Here is a 15,331-nt window from a genome sequence, read left to right as displayed (position 1 = left end):
TGCCTGCATAGGGAGCCTAGTTTTTTGAGTACCAGTTTTATGGTATGTGAGATGTGAACATCAAAGTGGCAATTGTCTATTTCAATTGCTTCTTAACCATCTCTCTCTCTCTTATTTTGACCCTATTTTTAAACTCCATCTTCATTTTATCCCAGTCACTACCTGTAACTTCTGAAGATATTTCTATCTTTCCTAATAACTCTCGAATAATTTCCACTACTTATTCCTTAAATTTCTCTCCTTTCAACAGGTGGCTGGGAAAGCACCAGTGTCTTATCTTTAATTCATTACCCTGCATTTTACCTTACTCTTTATTGGTGCATGATCAGAAATAATTATCGGACATGTGTTAAAACTTTCAATTAAATGCACCCTTTCTGTGAAATATAATTTCTATCTAGTCTAGTCCAGTTACTGTACCTTGGGGAATAAGTAAATTCTGTCGGAGTTCCTTCTGCTGAATTTACATCTTCCGTATAAAGTATTTTCATAAATATCTTTAGAAATCTATCCCATTTTGCTATATTGTCCCTTCTACGTCCCTCTTATACATTCTTGCTTTACTATCATTTTGTTGAAAGACAGAATATATCCAAGTTGTTTCATCAATTCGGATGGCTGAACATGTGAATGCTGTTTTTACCATATGTCAAATATGGTAAAAATGACGTTTGACATTCGAACCGTTCAAATTCTGCATTAAAATCACCATTAAAGTCAATGATGACTTTGCAAGAACCCCTTACATTTGTGCTTTCAGCTTTATGCATTCAGAGGGTTGTAAGTAGTTGTTTTTACCAGTTGTCCTTGTGATTAAGCGATTTTGAAATCTGCATGTTGTTCAACAAAAGGATAGTAAAACGAAATCCTCGCTATTGCAAATCAAATTCCAATCCCCACCTAAAAATAATATTCCCTACTGAAAGCTGATAATTACCTCACAAACTTTTCTTAAGCTCCATAATAGCAGTTTTAGATGGAATAAAAATACATGCCATTGTAATCCTCCTCCATTTCTAACAGTCTCTTAGTACCACAAAATCTACCATTTTTGTATTTTTCCCTCATCTAGGACTATTGGAGCTCCTACAGCAATTACTATAATTACTACCCTTTCCCCTCTGTCCCCGACATAGGTTCATAGGTAGGTACCAGGCTATTGGCCCTAGGGCATAATTAAGCCTAGCCAAAAAAAATGTTTTTGCTTACGCTTCCCTTCCAAGTGGTTTAGTTTCCTGCGCCCCTGTCTAGCAGGGCCATGTAGTGATTCCCAGGGTGAATTTCCTGTTCGCATACACTCATCAAGACTCCTCTTGAAGAGCACTAATGAGGAGCTCTGCCTCACATATATGGGGACCTAATTCTAGAGCAAGAGAAGTCTCTGGGACACGAACCTGTCCCTCCAACAAGTCCTGTTTATTGAGGATGTCAGGTTTACGCACTTTGAGCATGTAGCATTGGTGGATTGGGTTTTCCTTAGGTGGAGCATTTCTAGCAATTCGAGGTATGACATAGCCTTGGTATGTCAGGCAGAGTTCACCTCTGAGTAGCCGGTACACAACAGAGTACAGTGAGTTTTTTCAGCCTCATGGCATAGGGCAACTGTTTGAGGCCCATTATCCTCTTTGTAAGGTACTTTTGAGGCCTCTCCAGTTGTTGCAGATGTCTTGTTAGGTACATCCCGAACAGGGCATTATATTCAATAACGGGTCTAATGAGTGATGAGTAGAGGGGGACAATAACATCCTTATTCCTGGATGCAAACCCTTTTGTGATAAGATGGGCCATGTAGAAGGATTTTCTAACCACTTTAGCAATATGGTTGTTGGAGAGGTTACTATCCACCTGAGTCTCTAGGTCTCATCACACTTTCCATGGTAAGTGGGCTACCACCTGTGTTGTAATTCATAGATACTTGGTTTTTCCCAAAGGGGATGATGCACTTTTTGGCATTTAGCTTGAGGCCGTAGTTTTGGCACCACATATCTATATCCATAAGACCCTTTTAAAGGATATCTACGTCAGTAGGGGTCTCAATTATGGCACCCAGTTTGCAGTCATCTGCGAACTTTGTTAGCCATAGTTCCTAGGTGTTTGCTTGTACCGCCAAGAAGTAGATACCGAACAGGAGGGGTTCACAGGACTGAGCCCTGTGGTACACCACTAGTCACAAGTTTGGAGTCGGATCTAGCGTTTCCTATTCTCACTAAATGGGTTCTATCCATGAGCCAGTTAGCAACCCATCTTGTAATGTAGGGGTTTATATTTAGGTTGATGAGTTTGTCAATAATTCTCCAGTGGGAAATGGTATCGAAGACCTTTGCAAGATCAAGATATGCTTTGTGAACCACCTTTCTCTCATCTATTGCTTTAGTGACCATTTTGAAAAAGTCAACCAGATTTAGGAGACAAGACCTTCCCTTTACAAACCCAAACTGGGTGGGGTCAAGGGTTTGTAGTTTCCCAATGTCTTTGTTTATGAGTTCCATGGTGATGCGTTCCATGGCCTTGCAGACGAGGCTCGTCAGGCTGATGGGGCGGTAATTCCCAGGGTCAGTGGTGGCACCTTCTTTGTGGAGTGGTATAACTATTGCCGTGCGCCACTCTGTGGGCACATAGCCTGTGGTGAGACTGTGGTTAAACATGGTATTAAGGTGAGGGGCTAATTTGTTTTGGAGTTCAGGTAGTACGCAGCCTGGGATGCTGTCTGGTCCCATGGATGCTGTGTTTCTTGCCTTGGAGAGTGCTGTTTTCACCTGATTGTCTGTGATTTTAGGGGCAGTACAATCTTCTGGTATGGACATGGGCCCTTTGGGGGGGGGGGGGTGAAAGTGGGGTGAAGTTTGCATTGAACCTATCTGCCAGTATATTGGCGATGTCAGTTGGTTCTGTGAATTTTGAACCATTATGCTGGTCTGGGAGTTATTTAGGTTTTTGACATAGCTAAAAAATGCTTTGTGATGGTCTTTGGTGTCTGTTGCGATTTTTCTTTCAAAGTTTGCCTTAGAGGTTTTTATGAGGGTTCTTAGCTTTTTGCTAAGGTTGGTCAGGGAGCCCCTCCATTCCTGGGTTTTTACTCTTTTTTGCAATAATTTCTTCCTTTGCAGTAGCGTTGTCGCCTCACAGTAAGACGCTATCCGGTTTGATTCTCAGCGAGAGCGTGTTCTGCGTTGAGACATGCGTGAATGGGCGTACCTTTGTTGAAGGTTGTGCGTCAGGCCTGGCAAGCCGGTACGTAAAAATCAACTGCCAATCATTAGCGGACCGGAGTTCCGCTGTGGCAACCCCTAACCGGGAAAAGCCGAAAGACAAACAACATTATAGACCTTATTTATGGCTGGGGTCCACCAGACTGGTTTCCTCTTTTTGGAGGAGTGGGTCTTGGTCTTGTTTGGGATAGCACGGTCTGTGCACTCATGTAAGTGCTTGTTGGGTGCTTCTGTGTAGGATATAGCAGATTCAATCATATTGCCTTCATGCTGGGGAGTAGAGAAGTTTGCCACCTCTATCTTGAGTAGCATAAAATTCGCCTTGGAGAAGTTTTTTCACCATGGTTTCTTTTGGGGCGGGGGTGAGGGTAGTATGTGGATAACTAGGGTAATGAGTTTATGATCTGATCAATGCGGAATTTACCACAGGTGTGGAGCATATGTCCCTCATGTTGGTGATTACCAGGCCCAGTATATTTTTACCTCTTGTGAGGGTGTTAATACGCTGGTCCAGAGTGCTGGAGTTAATGTACTCCAGGAAGCGCTGAGCAAAGGTATTAGTACTTCTGAAGTTTTCCCAGTTGATATTTGGGTAGCTGAAATCACCCAGTATAAGGGAGTTTGGTTGGATCCTCATGTTTTCCAGTTCCTCGATGAAAGAAGAGTGCGTGTCACGGGGCTGGGAAGGTAATTTGTAGCAAGCTACAATCTGGATTGCAGTACTGCCCATTGTCAGTTGCACTTGGATGATTTCCGAGGCATCATACTTTGCAACCAGTCTGGAGATGTGGTTATCCTTGAAGGATATGGATACGCTTCCTCCCTTTGTATTTCGGTCCGGGTTTTGCGGCTGAAATGTGTGGTATGAGTTGTAGCCTGGAATCTCTGGGTGAGCCTTGAACCAGGTCTCTGTTACTGCACAAATATCAATGTTCTCCATGTTGAGGAGTGCCTCAAGAAAGTGCATTTTGAGGTTTAAACGCCTAGCGTTCAGCAGCATGACCTTCAGTTTTTTGCCACTAGTATGTGTTACACTGGTGGATTTGTTTTTTGAGCCTCGCCTAAAAAAGGCACTACTGGGGTGGCAAGAGCCTTTGCCAGTATCCTGAATCCCAGGGGTGACAGGTGCAAGCCATCTGGTGAAGCATTGAGGCTTGTCGAGCATGTCATCCCAGGCAGACAGGTACTGGATCCCCTTTGAATGACACCAAAAACTTAGCCAATTGTTGAAATTTATCATTTTTCCTTATACTGAGGTATCATTCTTGGTGAGGGTAAAATGCTACTCAGGGCTAGGGTCGTACCTGCCTTGATTACATAATCAGAACTCCTCTATGTCTCTTTTCATGTAGTCCCGGGAGGTATGTCTCAGGTCATTCACACCAACATGGACAATGACAGTAGTATTTGTACTTGTTGTGGAGTGACTTATGTGTGTGGGTAATATGGCGGATTCTGCCGTCCGACAAGCAACTGACAGTGACCTCCTCTTTGTTCAGCCTGGTGAGGGGGACATCAGTGTGCCTGACAATGGAGTCACCTATTTCAAGTGTGTTTGGTAAGGTGTTTTGCCTTAAGGGCTGTGGTTGTGCAGCAAACTGGTTTTGGTGGTTATGTGATGATTGCAGTGTGTTGGTGGGTGTAGGTTGCTTGCATGTCTGCTTTGGAGGTCTCTGTTTCCGCAGATTTTTATTTAGAGCCTCCGAATATGGCTTTATGTAGCTATGTGTGGGGTTTGCAGTTGCATGTGTGGTGGGTCTATGTGTAGTAGGTGAAGTGCTGCAGGTTGGTACCTTCTCCTCTTGTCTGTCAATTCCAGTCATGACTGGAGAGAGCTTTGCCTCAAGTCTAGCTATGTAAGTGCATCTCTCGCAGATTTTGGTGTTGTGTGGTAGGAGGTGAGGGTTGTCTCTGTGCATGAGGCAGTTGTGACATTGCCTCAAGATGCCCAAATTCATCAGGTGCACAGGAGAGCACACTGGGAAGGTAACTCTTGGACATGCCTGAATGGGTTAAGGAACTATTCTTATTTTGCCTGGTAGGGGAGAGTAGCTTGACTGTTCCTTACAAACAGTTTGGGATAGAGTACAATAGTTTATTAGTGCTTCTGTCTCTTATTGAGCCAAGTGCTAGTCAGAAAGATCTGATTTCAGTGCTAAAATGGACGGACTGGCTAGTACCAACGGAAAAACTGAAGAGCAGACTCTGTGGAGCCGGGGATAGTTTAACCCTAGCTAACTGCCGCTGCTCTATGCGCAAAACCGCTGCTCTATGCGCAAAACCACGCAAATGCGTTTTTTTATATCAGAAAGATTAAAGAGATAGAAATTAGTCCAAAATGGCCAATACAACTACAGTTTCTGGGCAGAAACCACTCCTTCAAGGACAGGTAGGCTGTTCAGAGCTCCCCACTCTCACTGGTGAACAAACAAACTTCCTTTATGCCCAAGTAAGGTATGGCCAACACAGAAGCTTAAGCACAGTCCAGGTATCTGAAACTGGATTTTTCTAGCTTAGTAAGGTGGGAAAATACCAAGATTTTTTTTGTTTTTTTCAAGAAAACAGTACAAACAAATGCAAACACACTTTTATATTGCAGTAATGGTTGTCACACGTGAGTGGGAAGCCAGTAACAGTTAAAAAATACAATTTACAACACAAAAACAACATTTTTGAAGTGCAGGCACAAATAAATGCAATTTCAGTGTAAAATTAGCATTCTGAGAAGCAATAAACGCAAGAAAATGAGCGTTTAGGCGGAAATAGCAATAATCAACAAGACAAACCAAAAAATGGTACTTAAACACTCCAAAGTCTTTCCTTTTGTCTCTCTGGCGTGGTAGGTCACTGCAAGACACCTGGGCAGGATCTGCTGAGCTTATACAAATGCAAAAACCTCGCATATGCGAAAGATTAAAGAGAGAGAAATTAGCCCAAAATGGCCAATAAAACTACAGTTTCTGGGCGGAAACCACTCCTCCAAGGACAGGTAGGCTTGTTCAGAGCTCCCCACTCTCACTGGTGAACAAAGAATCTTCCGTTTTGCCCAAGTAAGGTATGGCCAACACAGAAGCTTAAACAGTCCAGGTATCAGCAGGTATCTGAAACTGGACTTTTCTAGCTTAGTAAGGCAAATAACTCCAGCAAAGCTAGACCTTCCAAATAAGTGACCTCCCAAACCTCTTGTATCAGAGGCACATGGGATATATGCAAATGATCCTTATGAACATCAGATGTTTCAACTAACTGGCAATTCTGAATGCCCATGACTTGTTTCGTCGTTTTAATGGACAATTTCAGACCAATAAAGCCAAACCCCACTAGCTGTGGATATGCATATTTCAGCCTTATGACCTGATTGGCACAGCACAAGCCGAGTGGTTGAGTTAGAAACACATGACTGTTAAACCCAGCTGATGTACATTATCATTAGGGTCACTGCAAAAATATCCCAAACACTGAAAAAACAATCAGTAAAAACAAAATGAAGACTCCAGCAAAGCTAGAGCTTCCAATAAGTGACCTCCCAAACCTCTTGTATCAGAGGCACATGGGATATATGCAAATATGCATATCCACAGCTAGTGGGGTTTAGCTTTATTGGTCTGAAATTGTCCATTAAAATGACGAAACAAGTCATGGGCATTCAGAATTGCCAATTGCTGAAACACCTGATGTTCATAAGGATCATTTGCATATATCCCATGTGTTCAGAGAATGCCCAGAATTTTGCCTCATATTTTTGGTCTGTTTTTCATAAAATTGTGTTTTTTCTGGCAAATGTCTGGCTAATTGTTAAAGATTTAAGTCAGAAAATAACAGACATTTCAGTTTCAGACTTCATACCCTTCAGTAAATTTTGCATAAACTTGTTATTCTATCAACTTTCTAAGTTTGTAAGAGCAATATTTAAAAATTGTCCCTATTTTTGGGCCTTTGTCACCCATTTACAGCTTTGTCCAGACTTCTTACTCTAAGAGATTGAGAGGTATGGTGTAAACCTTGGATCTAGATCAGTAATGGTGAATCTTTTGGGCTCTGAGTCAAAAATATGGAAAATGCCTATCGTGACTCTGCTGGGGTGTCACCCCCTCCCTCTCGAACAAGAGAGAAACAATTCTTTACACACTCATTTATTTAAAAAAATGCAGTCCAATCATGTGTGCTTCTATGTATTATAAAAGTTAAAGAAAAATCAATGACTTACACGAGGGAAAATAATATGCACACTGATAATTGGGCTTAAAATAGTGCACCAAAAATTACCCTACTTTTAAGAGTAATTTTGAATTAAACTGAAAAAATATAGAACACACTGCATTTGATTTAATTATCAATTAAAGCCGTTTTTGTTGCTGAGTTTTAATAGATAAGTACAGGGTCACATATTTCTTTTATTTTGTTCAGTTTCTTTGGTAACTCAGGTGTTGGTGAACGCTGGTGTGTTACCCAGAATGTCGTGGAGTGTCACCTTTGAGACACGTGTCATGGGTTCACCATCACTGCTCTAGATGATTAACACTGTTGAAGTGATACCCCGACCCAATATGCAAAAATGAGAAAAAGAGGTTGTGAACAGAGTGAATGGAGAATGGACTGAAATAAAAAGGCAAAATGTGAAAATGCTGAATAGCTAGTTAAAGCTTTTGTAATTTTCTAGCTTTTACTGTTTGGAGTTAATATACTCCTTCAATGTTTCATTTTATTTAATCGCCTCTGAGTACATTTCATCAATTTTTCCTCTAAATTTCTGGAAGCCAACTCTTGTGCCAAATCTAAAGCTTAAACCATTTTTGCAGGATTCTCCCCAGTCAGCATTTTCTCTTCAGCTTGTCTAGCTGATTTTCTTTCAGGCCCTCTAAATTTCTTCTTTACTAGCATCCAGGCAATATATACTTGTTAGCCAGTAACTGGATTTTACTGAATCTGGCAGAATTACTTGCTTTTGTTTTATCAGTTTATTTTTTCACACTGGAAGAACCGAAATTAAACTGCTGATCAGTGTGCAGCCAAGCTTAAGCTTGGAAGCCTCAGAGTTACTCTGTCCTTGTGAATGGATTAGGCAGGGTTGAATCACAGAAAGAACTTGTACCTCAGATATGCTTCAATGCAGAAGTCAGACCAAGGAATAATACTGTTATCAAAGATACAAAATTCAAATTAGCCTCATCAGCAGGTTCAAAAGGAAAAGAGTTTCTACAGAAACTTGTACTGTAACTGGGCATATATACCATTTTAAAACTGGATTCAATGGAGACAGATCAGAAAGAAGGGGACTCATGAGCAGACAAGTGAAGATGGCTGAGAGATTAATCTTGATATAAGGGTAAGTGAATAACCATTACAAATATTGAAGAAACAGAGGAGTGAGTCTGGAAAAAGGATCCTGTTTTTTACTTTGACACTTTACAAAATGTTTTCCTGTTAACCAAATAATGACTTTTTAACAGCAGGTTTCTTAGCATGATTCAATACCTGCTGCAAATCCTCAAGAAACAGGTGCCTAAAAAGTATAAAAAGTCCATCATCCAGAGTTAATAAAACGAAAGGGTAGAAAGAAACGGAAACATTACTGTCTACAGGAATGAAAAGGCATCTGCTTTCCAGGCGTTTCTGTAAGGATTGCTGAAGGAGAATTTTTTTTAACAGTTTGCAGTGAATGGAGACAAACAGATCTATTTGAGGAGCTCCCCACTGCTGGATCAATTGCTGGAAACCCCTGGGTTTAACTACCATTTTGGGGGGGGAAGGTTCTATCCTAGTCCTGCTCTACTTGTCTGCATTGATATTCTGCACTTGCAGAACGAATGTAGCCTGTAAGGACAGATTGTCCTAGGTTCCAGGCTACCATAGGTAGTCTGCAAAACTGGTTATATCTGGTTCCCCCGACTGTTTACGTACCACATCACTGTAGGGTTGATAATGACTACTAGTAGCGAGTTTGGAACCTAAAGAAGATTTACATGTTTCACATTTCACAGCATTTATAAAGAACCATAATTTCTTTAACATTTGTGTGTTTCAGGCGGTCTTGATTGTTTCATATACTCTGAACTTTGTTTGAGTAGCTGTTTCCAAAGGGGTGAAAAGTAGGAAGTATCTGTGATTACAGACCAAATAGGAACCGGAAAGGAAAAAGGGAGATCTGCCCTGAAAGGTAACTGGTCCATCCAGAACTGTAAATCCCTTTTTATAAATTCCAGTACTGGAATCTGAAATGAGAGCGGATGTTGGTGTTAGGTTTAAATTGGTTTAAAGAACCACTGAATTTTCCTTATGTGAAGCCTGACCAGAAGAATCACAAAAATTGTAAATGCCATGAAAACTCCACCCTTAAAAACTACTCAGACAACATTTCAAACCTCCTCTCCATCACTCAAAACAGATGTTCATTGAAAAATGGCTAACTGCCAATGAACTAAAGCTTAACCCCAAGAAAACTAAACTTTTACTCTTTCTTCCCAAAAACTCTCTGTCACCTCAAAACAACCTTAAACATTTCTTCTCTAGCTAATACCATCATTCATGCAAAGCCACATACAAAACTTCTCGGTATAACAATCTATGACCAACTTAAATTCAATACCCATATACAGCACTGCATCAAAAAGACAAATCAGAAACTGCTTACTCTACAGAAGTAAAAAATCCTAACCCCTGACTCCAAACTCTAGCTCAGACATTCCTCCTGCCTTGTCTTCTGTATGTATCTCCTATCTTTACTCAACTACAAACCACCACTTTTAGCTAAACTGTGTCAAACCTATTACAGTGTAGCATGATTTGCCAGTATCCAACCCTACAAAACACATCACTGCCCCCCAAAACCTGCTCTTCTCTCAGCTTCAACTTACGCACTCTTTGCTTTCCACAGGTTCATAGGTAGGTACTAGGCTATTGGCCCTAGGGCCTATATAAGCCTAGCCATAAAGGTACCCTTTTTCTCTACCCAAGAAAATTATTTTCCTATGCCCCTGTCGAGCAGAGCCACAGAAGTGATCCCCGGGGGAGAATTTCCCATCTCCCATCCGACCATCAAGATTTTTCTTGAAGAGTGCTAATGAGGAGCTTTGTTTGATATAGTTTGTTCCAGAGTATGGGAAGTCTGTCCTTCCAGCATGTTCTGTTTATTGTGGTGACAAGGTTTAGGTCCCTAGAGCGCGTAGCTCGGAGGGATTGGGATTTCGTTAAGTGGAGCATGTCCAACAGCTCTGGGTTTGACATAGCTTTGCATGTTAGGCAGAGATAACCTCTGAGTAGGCGATATGTGACGGAGTAAAGCTGGAGGTTTTTTTAGATGGTCTGCATAGGGCATCTGTTTGAGGCTGGTAATCCTCTTTGTGAGGTACTTCTGTGGCCTTTCTAGTTGTTGTAGAGGTCTTGTGATGCACATACCAAAACGGGCATTGTGCTCTACATAATGGGTCTAATGAGTGATGAGTAGAGGGGAAACAATGAACTTTTTTTTTTTCTAGATGAGAAACCTTTTGTGATGGTGTGTGCCACATAGAAGGATTTCCTGACTACTGTGGCAATGTGATTATCAAAGGAGAGACTACTGTCCACCTGTGTCCTAAAATCTCTTATCACACTTCTATTGTTACGTAGACTATCGCCTATGTGGTAGTTCATGGGTAGAGAGTTTTTACCCAAAACGGATGACAATGCACTTTTGGCATTGAGTTTGAGGCCATGGCTTTGACACCAGGCATGTGTCTCAGTGAGGCCCTTTTGTAGGATGTCCACATTGTTAGGAGTTTTGATTATGGCTCCTAGTTTGCAGTCAGCTGTGAACTTAGTTAGCCGAAGACCTTCTGTGTTAGCCTGTACTTCTGAGAAGTAGATACCAAACAGGAGAGGACCCAGGACTGAACCCTGTGGTACTCCACTTGTCACTGGTCTGAAGTCGGATTTGGAGTCTGCTACTTTCACAGTGTGGGTTCCGTCAGTGAGGCAGTTGGCAACCCATCTTGTGACACAGGGATTTATACCTAGTTTAGTGAGTTTATCTATAATTCCAGAGTGGGGGGTGGTGTCGAAAGCCTTGGCGAGATCTAGATAGGCTGTGTGAACCACCTTACCCTCATGTACGGCTTTAGTGACCACTTCAAAGAAGTCTATCAGGTTTAGGAGACATGATCTGCCTTTGAAAAACCCGAACCCAGAGTTTGGAGATTACCAGTCTCATTGTTTATAAGTTCCATGATGATATGTTCCATAGCCTTGCAGACCAGGCTAGTCAGGCTAATGGGATGGTAGTTGCTGGGGTCCATGCTGGCTCCCCCTTTGTGGAGTGAGATAACCATCACTGTGTGCCATTCAGTGGGCACAAAGCCTGAAGTGAGGCTATGATTGAACATGGTAATTAGGTGGGGTGCCAATTCATTCTGTAGTTCATGTAGAACACAGCCTCAGATGTTGTCATGTCCCATGGATGCTCTGTTCTTGGCTTTGGAGAGTGTGGTTTTTACCTGTACAGCCATCATTACAGGAACTTTGCATTCTTCCAGTATAGAGGTGGGCCCTTTAGGTGGCACTGAACCTATCTGCCAGGATGTTGGCAATATCAGTTGGTTCTGTATATTTACTGCCATTGTGTTGCAACTCAGAGTAGATCTGAGTGTTGCCATTGAGATTCTTGACACAGCTACAGAAAGCTTTGTGGTTGTCTTTAGAATCAGTGACTATTTTGTTTTCCTAACTAGCTTTGGAGGATTTTATGAGGGATGGTAGCTTTTTACTGAGACTGACCAGGGAGTTCCTCCAATCATGGGATTTTACTCTCTTTTGCAACAGTTTCTTTCTTCTGTTGTAGAGTCTGTTTATTGCAGAGGACCACCAGATTGCCTTCCTTTTTTTTTTGGAGGATAACATCTTGGTTCTGTTAGGGATCCATGCACTCGTGTAAGTGCTTATAAAGTGCATTTGTGTAGAATTCAGCAGTCATACCTCTATTGTCCATCTGCATGGGTGTCGTGAAGTTTGCCAGTTCTGTCTTAAGAAGTCTGAAGTTGGCTTTGGAGAAATATTTTATGGTGGTTTCCCTAATGGGAGGTGGGGCCGGGAAATGGAGGTCTGGGGAGATTAGCTTGTGGTTGGATCTGACAAACAAGGAACTGACCTCTGGTGTGGAACACTGGTTGCCCATGTTGGTAATGACCAGGTTTAGGATATTCCCTGCCCCTGGTGGGGGTGTGGATAAGTTGATCCAAGGGGTTGGAATTTATGAATTCCAGAAAATGTTGAGCAAGAGTTGGTAACGCCCATTATTAGGGTGTTAGGTTGTACGCTAATATTTTCCAGTGTATCAAGAATTGAGGAGTGAGAATCCTGGGGCATGGTGGGGAATCTGTAGCAAGCTACAACTTGGACTGCCCAGAGTTTGTTGCACTTCGATAATCTCGGATGCATTATGCTGAGCAACTAGACTGGAGGTGTGGATATCCTTAATGAATATGGACACTCCTCCGCCTTTAGTGTTTCGGTCCAGGTTAGGTGGCCGAAAGGTGTGGTATGAATTATAGCCTGGTAATGCAGGGGTGCTCTGTGGAGCCTTGAACCAGGTCTCTGTTACTGCACAGATGTTGATGTTCTCCATTTTAAGGAATGCCTCCAGTGAGTGCATTTTGATGTTTAGACTTCTAGCATTGAGTAGCATTACCGTCAGATTTTGCTTGCTTGTATTGGTTACTGTGGTGAGTTTGTCATTTGAACTTTGTGTAAAAAAGACACTATATAGGTGGCAAGAGCCTTGGCCAGTATCTGGAATCCCAAGGGCGACAGGTGCAGGCCATCTCTGGCAAAGCATCGTGGTCTGTCGATCATGTCATGTCATCTCAGGCAGACAGATACTGGATCCCCTTAGAATGACAGCAGTAGCTTAGCCAGTTGTTGAAGTCAATCATTTTGTCCTTGTACTCTGGTATCATTCTGGGTGATGGCAGGATGCTACTCAGGGCTAGGATCATACCTGCCTGGGCTACAAGATCTGACAACTCCTCCATGACTCTTTTCATGTAGTCCAGGGAGTTACGTCTCAGGTCATTCACACCAACATGGCCAATGACAGTCATATTTGTACTTGATGTGGAGTGACATGAGTGCGTGCATTATGTGGCGGATCCTGGCACCCGACAGGCAGCTGACAATAACTTTCTCCTTGTTTAGCCTGGTGAGTGGAACAACAGTGTGCCCCACTATAGGGTCACCTATGACTAGAGTGTGGAGTACGTTGTTATGCCTTATGGGCTGTGGCTGAGTTGCACACTGAGTTTGTGGGATGTGTGTCATTTGAGCTGTGTTGGGGGGTAGACCCTTGTCAAATTAAAAGGTGCTTCAAAGTATCAGTTTAAGGGTGTGCGCACTTACGCAACCAGCTTATTGTGCATTTATATTTTTCCCCTACCAGATTTTTCGTTTTTCAATTGAATTGTACAGGTTATAGGTCACATTAAAGGTGGGAACATTTTTGAAATGATTTATTGTGGTCTCATTTTTTTATATCACAAAAACCTGGCATTTTAACAGGGGTGTGTACACTTTTTATATTCACTGCAGGTAAATCTCATCACTGATCCAGTAGCAGCTGCTCTACATACTGCCAAGAGCAGTCATGAGATCATTTTGAGGCTTGTTTGCTTTTCTGAGATGCACAGGATATTAAAAAGATCAGAGAATTCTTAGCCTCTGGAGAAGGAAGGCCGGCAATACTTTTTCAAATCAAAAGAAGCCAGCAGAAATTTGGACATGTGAGCCTGACAATTATTCTGCAGAACGAGGTGGAAGTATAACCTTTCTTCCTAAACCTATCTAATGCTTTCCCAAGTTTCTCAGAAGGAATAGGGTTAGCTGCCAAAATATGTTTGGCAGAGGATGGTTTGGGGGTCTGAAGAACCTTGTATAAATTGTCAGATTACCTGGAGGCAGGAGGCTAAATATCAGGCAAACTGCTGGCTGCAAAGAAAGCATCCTCTAAATACCGGAAAAGACAGTCACATCATCTTTCCTGGGACACTGGCATTTATTTTTGTTACTAATGAAACAACTCCTTTCTGGCAACAATTATCAGAGTACATAACTCTTCAGGAGGTGAATACTGAGGTAAAAATTACTCAAAACATAACCTGAGAGAGAAGAAAATATTTTGCTTTTAAAATAAGGAAATACTCGGAATGTAAGCACTGAAAGGCTTGAAATAAACATCAGAAGAATTGAGAGAGAGAGAAAGAAAAAGAGAATATTGAGAGGTCTGAGGTACCTAAAATGGTGACAGCAGACTCACAAATTGACAGCGGAGGTGTAGATGAAGCTAGTTTGCAGACAAAAGACAAGATTCCTGTAAAACATTTTTCTCTTTGATGATCAGGAAGGGAAGATCCAAACAGTCTGAGGCCTGGTCCCCGTATCTACTGAAAAAGGGGAGGGGGGGTGCTAGCAAACACTTGGGCAGTCACGGTTCCTATTAAATGATCGAAGACGCATTCTTTCAAATGCATCTTGATCGAACTTGACAGCATGAAAAGTCAAAAGAGCGAAACGGCATACAAGTGAATTCTTTCCCAGGGAAAGAAATTGCTTGGCCGCTTATGTTACTTTGCTGTTTTCATGATTGAAGTGCAATCTCAGAGTTGGTATATTTAAGTAGGGGGTGTGGGGGGCACAGCCCCCCACTTTATGTAATGTTAATTTTTTTTTTTTTGTGGAACAGCGATTTTTTTTCCCTTGGAAAAAAATTGCTGTTCGAAGCTTTTGAGATTGTAAGCTTTCGCTTACATGGGTTAGATAAATCATTGTTCACTTTTTTAAGCGTTCGATGATTTAACATACACCCGGGCAGTCAGTGGTACAACCTGACAGAAAATAGTAACTTTTGACAAGCACTTCCTCACAGGGAACTCTGAATAAAAATGCAAATTTTATTACAAAAACTTTTTGAGAGAGCCATTAAAATCACTAGTCTTAGCACTTAATTTCTGACAACAAAGATACACTTTTTTCACAAAAAAATTTGGTAAAGTGGAAGGAACTCTCCAAAAGGGAATTTATCTGCCCAGCCCTGGAGAAACACTAGCCAACTTGTCAATTACTCGATGCTATCAGGGAAGAGTGGCCTTTGATGGCAA

General features: G+C 41.8%; 1 protein-coding gene across 5 annotated transcripts in view; it reads right to left on the bottom strand.

The window, feature by feature from the left end:
* The window catches only part of PHKA1 (phosphorylase kinase regulatory subunit alpha 1), a 3,177,076-nt gene that overhangs the window by 2,488,064 nt on the left and 673,681 nt on the right, over positions 1-15,331 (bottom strand). The gene's annotated exons all lie outside the window — the stretch shown is intronic.

The sequence above is a fragment of the Protopterus annectens genome, chromosome 15.part0 (assembly GCF_019279795.1).
Source record: "Protopterus annectens isolate FY-2018-M chromosome 15.part0, PAN1.0, whole genome shotgun sequence".
Classification (NCBI taxonomy): domain Eukaryota; kingdom Metazoa; phylum Chordata; order Ceratodontiformes; family Protopteridae; genus Protopterus; species Protopterus annectens.
The sequence above is the reverse complement of the archived record's forward strand: the minus strand, read 5'-3'. Positions and strand labels throughout refer to the sequence as shown.